The following is an 8,156-nucleotide window of genomic DNA, read 5'->3' on the forward strand; positions in this document are numbered from 1 at the left end:
TCTGGCACTGTCACCAGGCTGGAGTGCAGTGGCACGATCTCAGCTCACTGCAACCTCTGCCTCCTGGGATCAAGCGACTCTCCTGTCAGCCTCCCGAGCAGCTGGGACTACAGGCACGTGCCACCAGGCCCAGCTAATTTTTGTATTTTTAGTAGAGACGGGGTTTCACCATTGTTGGCCAGGGGGATCTCGATCTCTTGACCTCGTGATCTGCCCGCCTCAGCCTCCCAAAGTGCTGGGATTACAGGCATGAGCCACCGTGCCCGGCTAATTTTTGTACTTTTAGTAGAGACAGGGTTTCACCATGTTGGTCAGGCTGGTCGCAAACTCCTGACCTGGTGATCTGCCTGCCTCGGCCTCCCAAAGTGTTGGGATTACAGGCGTGAGCAGCCGCATCAGGCATGTTTATGTAATTTAATAAACTTGCCAGGCCCGGTGTCTCAACGCCTGTAATCCCAGCACTTTGGGAGGCCGAGGCAGGCGGATCAGGAGGTCAGGAGATAGACACCATCCTGGCTAACACGGTGAAACCCCGTCTCTACTAAAAATACAAAAAATTAGCTGGGTGTGGTGATGGGCGCCTGTAGTCCCAGCTACTCAGGAGGCTGAGGCAGGAGAATGGCGTGAACCCGGGAGGCAGAGCTTGCAGTGAGCCCAGATCGCACCACTGCACTCTGGCCTGGGCGACAGAGCGAGACTCTGTCTCAAAAAAAAAAAAAAAACTGAAAATTTAATAAACTAGATATCATGAGCATTAAATGTTTAAGGCACATGGATTCTAACCAAATAAGTTCAGCACTGTGTTAATAGTGGCAAGGAAATTCCATGTGTACACAGGACCATTGGTCATGTTTTTCCCAGCAATTTTTGAATGCTTTTGTGTTGGATTCTGAATGAAAAGAGGATAAATCAACAAGAAAGATGGAAACTCATCTATTGAATTCTGAATGTGCACTGGAGAAAGAACACTGGGTATTTTCATGTTCATTTTTCATTTTGTTTTCACAGCTTCTTGTGTTCACTATTGCTGGGCCCAATTGCAAATGAGACTAGTATGATGTCCCGCCACCCCCCCCCCCCCCCAACACACACCTTATATTTACATTTGGAGTGCCTTCTGTGTAGGCCAAGCACTGTTCTAGCCTCTGGGGATAAAGTATGAACAGCAAGGCTCCCCTCCCATGGAATGTATGTGTTACTTGTAGGACTGGTGTCACAGGGATTAGTCCATGATGATCTCAGTACTGAACACCTGTGAACCAGATAGTGCTTGGTGAACATCAGTCAGTGCTCACTGTGTAGCAAATCATTCCAAGGGACTCTCCTGCCACCTCTTAGCCATTCACAGTCCAATGAAAGGCCTTGGGTAACCAAAAGGAAGACCCTAAATTTGATTCATTTGCCTACCAGCACCTACTATGAGCGAGTTGCTTTTATGTACATTACATTATCCCATTTTAAAAGATGAAGACCAAAGCTCAGAAATGGAGTGATTTGGGGCCGGGCGCGGTGGCTCACACCTGTAATCTCAGCACTTTGGAAGGCCGAAGGCGGAAGGATCACAAGGTCAGGACATCGAGAGCAACCTGGCTAACACAGTGAAACCCCGTCTCCACTAAAAATAATACAAAAAAATTAGCCGGGCATGGTGGCGGGCACCTGTAGTCCCAGCTACTCGGGAGGCTGAGGCAGGAGAAAGGTGTGAACCCAGGAGGCGGAGCTTGCAGTGAGCTGAGATGGCACCCATCATGCACTCCAGCCTGGGCGACAGAGCAAGACTCCGTCTCAAAAAAAAAAAAAAAGAAGAGAAGTGATTTGGTCGGGCATGGTGGCTCACGCCTGTAATCTCAGCACTTTGGGAGGCCAAGGAAGGTGGATCACCTGAGGTCAGGAGTTCAAGACCAGCTTGGCCAACATGGTGAAACCCTGTCTACTAAAAATACAAAAATTAGCTGGGCATGGTGCGGGGTGCCTGTAATCCCAGCTACTCGGGAAGCTGAAGCAGGAGAATCATTTGAAGCTGGGAAGTGGAGGTTGCAGTAAGCTGAAATCCCGCCATTGCACTCCAGCTTGGGCAACAAGAGTGAAACTCCCTCTCAAAAAAAACAAAAAGTGGCCGGGTGCAGTGGCTCATGCCTGTAATCCCAACACTTTGGGAAGCCAAGGCAGGCAGATCACCTGCGGTCAGGAGTTCGTGACCAGCCTGACCAACATGGAGAAACCCCGTCTCTACTAGAAATACAAAATTAGCCAGGCATGGTGGCACATGGCCTGTAATCCCAGCTACTCGGGATGCTGAGACAGGAGAACAGCTTGAACCCGGGAGGTGGAGGTTGCGGTGAGCCAAGTTCACACCATTGCACTCCAGCCTGGGCAATAAGTGAAACTCCATCTCAAAGAAAAAAAATGAAATGATTTAATCAATGTAGCACCGCTAGTGACAATATGGGATACATCTCTAGATTTTTCTGATTCTCTCCTAAAATGTCATTATTTGTGATAGTTACAGGAAGACATTTGAAGTCTCACAAGTGAGTTAATAACAGCTAAGATTTGAACCCAGATTGAAGTCAAGGCAGGATTTCTACAGGACGGAGTCTGCTTTCTTCAAGAAAATTATTTTCAAGTTGCTGCAGAACAATGCCACTAGCCCACTGCTGTAAATATGTTTTAATTGTTACGTCATCATCTGATCAAGACTCAAAGGTCTGCCTGGGAGTACCGGAAGAGTGAAGAGAAGGAGGTTGGCTCAATTTAATTTCCTCAGTGGAAAACGATGCATTAATACTGCACTGTTTGTGTGAAAATGCACACAATAGGAAATTTCCCAAAAATAGGAAGCAGCCAGAGAAATACAAAAGTCCACTACAATCTACCCTTTTGGGTGCTCAAAATCTACACATACCCTTCTCCCCATAATTATCCACCTGGCCCCCAAAATGCAAGACAAAAAGAGGAACAAAGAACAATGAAAACAGTAACAAATGTAAATATTAGGCTATTTCTTTCATGGCTAAATGTCAATGGCCTAAATAAAAGACTGTCAGAGTAGGGTTTGTTTTATGTTTGTTTTTATGAGTTGGAGCCTTGTTCTGTCACTCCCAGCCTGCAGTGCAGTGGCAGGATCTCGGCTCACTGCAACCTCCGCCTCCTGGATTCAAGCAATTCTCTTGCCTCAGCCTCCCAAGTAGCTGAGATTACAGGGGCCTGCCAACACACCCAGCTAATTTTTTTGTATTTTTAGTAGAGACGGGGTTTCACCAGGTTGATCAGGCTGGTCTCGAACTCCTGACCTCAGCTAATCCGCCTGCCTCGGCCTCCCAAAGCGCTGGGATTACTGCTGTGAGCCACCGTGCCTGGCTAGAGTAGATTTTGATAAGCAAGACCCGGCGTGGCGCGGTGGCTCAAACCTGTAATCCCAACACTTTGGGAGGCTGAGATGGGCAGATCATGAGGTCAGGAGATCAAGACCATCCTGGCTAACACGGTGAAACCCCGTCTCTACTAGAAATACAAAAAATTAGCTGGGCGTGGTGGCCTGAAGGTTTTACTTTTAAAAAGTAAAAACCCACTTGTACACAGACATGGACCGAAAGTAAGGGGCTAAAGAAAGACATACCATGAAGATAATCAAAAGAAACTTGGAAGGGGCTGGGGCGCGGTGACTCACGCCTATAATCCCAGCATTTTGGGAGGCTGAGGCGGACAGATCACCAGGTCAGGAGTTCAAGACCAGCCTGGCCAACATAGTGAAACCCCATCTCTACTAAAAATACAAAAATTAGCCTGGTGTGGTGGTTGGCACCTGTAATCACAGCTACTCTTGAGGCTGAGGCAGGAGAATTGCTTGAACCTGGGGGGTGGGGGTTGCAGTGAGCCGAGATAGCGCCACTGCACTCCAGTCAGGGTGACAGAAAGACTCCGTCTTGAGAAAAAAGAAAAAAAAGAGCCAGGCACAGTGGCTCACGCCTGTAATCCCAGCACTTTGGGAGGCCAAGGCAGGCGGATCATGAGGTCAGGAGATCGAGGCCATCCTGGCTAACACAGTGAAACCCCGTCTCTACTAAAAATACAAAAAAGTAGTCAGGCAGGGTAGTGGTCGCCTGTAGTCCCAGCTACTCGGGAGGCTGAGGCAGGAGAATGGCGTGAACCCAGAAGGCAGAGGTTGCAGTGAGCCGAGATCATGCCACTGCACTCCAGCCTGGGCGACAGAGCAAGACTCCGTCTCAAAAAAAAAAAGAAACTTGGAGTAGCTATATTTCAGATAAAGCCAATTCAGAGGAAGGAAAATTGCCAGGAATAGAGTGGCATTACATAATGGTAGAGGGGTCAGTTCTCTAAGAAGATAGAAAAATCACCAGGCCCAGTGGCTCACACCTATAATCCCAGCACTTTGGGAGGCCGAGGTGGGTGGATCACCTGAGGTAAGGAGTTCAAGACCAGCCTGACCAACATGGTGAAACCCCGTCTCTACTAAAAACACAAAAATTAGCCAAATGTGGTGGCACAGGCCTGTAATCCCAGCTATTTGGGAGGCTGAGGCATGAGAATCACTTGGACCCAAGAGGCAGAGGTTGCAGTGAGCCCAGATCACGCCACCACACTCCAGCTTGGGTGACACAGTGAGACTCAGTCTCGGAAAAAAAAAAAGATACGAAAATCTTCAATTAGCTTTTGTGCCTACAGCAAAGCATCAAATGTGTGAGGCAAAAACAGACTAGCAAGAAGAAAGACATTTACTGGTGCAGGCAGAAAATTAGTAAGGACATAGTTGAACTGAACAGTGCCGTCAACCAACTAGAATCTTTTTTTTTTTTTTTTTTTTTGGAGACAGAGTCTCACTCTGTCGCCCAGGCTGGAGTTCAGTAGCGTGATCTCAGCTCACTTCAACCTCCAACTCCTAGTTCAAGCGATTCTCCAGCCTCAGCCTCCCAAGTAGCTGGGACTACAGGCACCCGCCACCACCCCAGCTAATTTTTGGGTTTTTTTGTTTGTTTGTTTGTTTTTGTTTTCGTTTTTTTTGAGACAGAGTCTTGCTCTGTCGCCCAGGCTGGAGTGCAGTGGCGCGATCTCGGCTCACTGCAAACTCTGCCTCCCAGGTTCATGCCATTCTCCTGCCTCAGCCTCCCGAGTAGCTGGGGTTACAGGTGCCCGCCACCACGCCCAGCTACTTTTTTGTATTTTTAGTAGAGACGGGGTTTCACCGTGTTAGCCAGGATGGTCTCGATCTCCTGATCTCATGATCCGCCCACCTCGGCCTCCCAAAGTGCTGGGATTACAGGCGTGAGCCACCACACCCGGCCCAATTTTTGTATTTTTCTTAGAGATGGGGTTTCACCATGTTGGCCAGCATGGCCTCGAGCTCCTGACCTCAAGTGATCTGCCTGCCTTGGCTTCCCAAAGTGCTGGGATTACAGGCGTGAGCCACCTCTCCTGGCAACCAGCTAGATGTAATTGACATTTATAAAATACTTCATCTGTTGCTGCGTGTGGTGGCTCATGCCTGTAATCCCAGCACTTTGGGAGGCCAAGGCAGGCAGATCAAGAGGTCAGGAGTTCCGCCTGGCCAGCCGCCCCGTCCGGGAGGGAGGTGGGGGGTCAGCCCCCCGCCCGGCCAGCCGCCCCGTCCGGGAGGTGAGGGGCGCCTCTGCCCGGCCGCCCCTACTGGGAAGTGAGGAGCCCCTCTGCCCGGCCACCACCCCGTCTAGGAGGTGTACCCAACAGCTCATTGAGAACGGACCATGAGGACAATGGCGGTTTTGTGGAATAGAAAGGGGGGAAAGGTGGGGAAAAGATTGAGAAGTCGGATGGTTGCCCTGTCTGTGTAGAAAGAAGTAGACATGGGAGACTTTTCATTTTGTTCTGTACTAAGAAAAATTCTTCTGCCTCGGGATCCTGTTGATCTGTGACCTTACCCCCAACCCTGTGCTCTCTGAAACGTGCTGTGTCCACTCAGGGTTAAATGGATTAAGGGCGGTGCAAGATGTGCTTTGTTAAACAGATGCTTGAAGGCAGCATGCTCGTTAAGAATCATCACCACTCCCTAATCTCAAGTACCCAGGGACACAAACACTGCGGAAGGCCGCAGGGTCCTCTGCCTAGGAAAACCAGAGGCCTTTGTTCACTTGTTTATCTGCTGACCTTCCCTCCACTATTTTCCTATGACCCTGCCAAATCCCCCTCTGCGAGAAACACCCAAGAATGATCAATAAAAAAAAAAAAAAAAAAGAGGTCAGGAGTTTGAGACCAGCCTGGCCAGCATAGTGAAACCCCATCTCTACTAAAAATACAAAAATTAGCCGGGTGTGGTGGCACGTGCTTGTAGTCCCAGCTACTTGGGAGGCTGAAGCAGGAGAAATGCTTGAACCCTGGAGGCAGACGTTGCAGCAAACCAAGATTGCGCCACTGCACTCCAGCCTGGGCAACAAAGCGAGACTCCATCTCAAAAAAAAACCAGATAATTTCCTCCTAAGGTAGGAACAAGGCAAGGGTGTCATTTCTTATCCTCCTATTCAACATCATAGTGGAAGTCCTAGCTAGTGCAATAAAACAAGGGAAAGCAGGTATACACATTGGAAAGGAATAAATAAAATTGTCTTTGTTTATGGAAAACATGATCATCTTTGTAGAAAATCCCAAAGAGGCCGGGCTCAGTCACTCACACCTGTAATCACAGCACTTTGGGAAGCTGAGGCAGGCTGATTGCTTCAGCCCACGTGTTTGAGACCAGACTGGGCAACATGGTGAAGCCCCATTTCTGCAAAAATTACAAAAATTAGCCGGGCGTGGTGACACCCACCTGTAATTCCAGCTACTCAGGATGTGGAGGTGGGAGGATCTCTTGAGCCCAGGAGATTGAAGCTGCAGTAAGCCGAGATCACGCCAGTATACTCCAGCCTGGGTGACAGAAGGAAACCTTGTCTCAAAAAAAAAAAAAAGGAAAAATTGCACACACAAGAGGAGTGAAAGAGAAGCAAACCCAGCACTTGCACCTCTTGGTATAGACCTACTAGAAGTGTGTAGGCCACGTTGGGCACAAATGACTCGAGCACAACATATCCTGACCACCAAAACCAAAAACAACCTGTAAGTCTTTTCAACAGTAGAATGGACAATTGTGGGCTGGGCGCAGTGCCTCACGCCTATAATCCCAGCACTTTGGGAGGCCGAGGCCGGTGGATCACCTGAGGTCAGGAGTTTGAGACCGCCTGGCCAACATGGAGAAATCCTGTCTCTCCTAAAAAATACAAAAATTAGCCCGGCGTGGTGGTGCATGCCTGTAATCCCAGCTACTCAGGAGGTTGAGACAGGAGAATTGCTCGAATCCGGGAGGTGGAAGTTGCGGTGAGCCAAGATCGTGCCATTGCACTCCAGTCTGGGCAAGAAGATTGAAACTCCATCTCAAAAAAAAAAAAAGGCTGGGCACGGTGGCTCACGCCTGTAATCCCAACACTTTGGGAGGCTGAGGCGGGCGGATTGCCTGAGGTCAGGAGATCAAGACCATCTTGGCTAACACAGTGAAACCCCGTCTCTACTAAAAATACAAAATTAGCCGGGTGTGGTGGCAGGCACCTGTAGTCCCAGCTACTAGGGAGGCTGAGGCAGGAGAATGGCAGGAACCCAGGAGGCAGAGGTTGCAGTGAGCCAAGATCACACCACTGCACTCCAGCCTGGGCAACAGAGCGAGACTCTGTCTCAAAAAAAAAAAAAAAAGAATGGACAATTGTGGTGTATTTATATAACAAAGTGCTATGTATTATAGCAATGGAAATGAACAAACTTCAGGTACATGAAGGAACATGGGTGAATTTCACAAACATGAAGAAGCCAGACACAAGCACAGCTCCACACACAGAAATTTCAAACAGGCAAAACTATATGACAGCTGTTTAAAAAACTAAATGAGGGGCCGGGCACAGTGGCTCACACCTGTAATCTCAGTGCTTTGGGAGGCCAAGGCTAGAGGATCACTTGAGACCTGGAGTTCTAGACCAGCCTGGGCAACAAAGCAAGACACTGTCTCACTTTTTCTTTTCTTCTTTTCTTTCCTTTTTTTCTTTTGTTTTTTCCTTTTTTTTGACAGTCTTGCTTATCACTCAGGCTGGAGTGCAGAGGTGTGATCTCACCTCACTCCAATCTCTGCCTCCCGAGTTCAG

Source organism: Gorilla gorilla, chromosome 1 (assembly GCF_029281585.2).
Source record: "Gorilla gorilla gorilla isolate KB3781 chromosome 1, NHGRI_mGorGor1-v2.1_pri, whole genome shotgun sequence".
Lineage (NCBI taxonomy): Eukaryota > Metazoa > Chordata > Mammalia > Primates > Hominidae > Gorilla > Gorilla gorilla.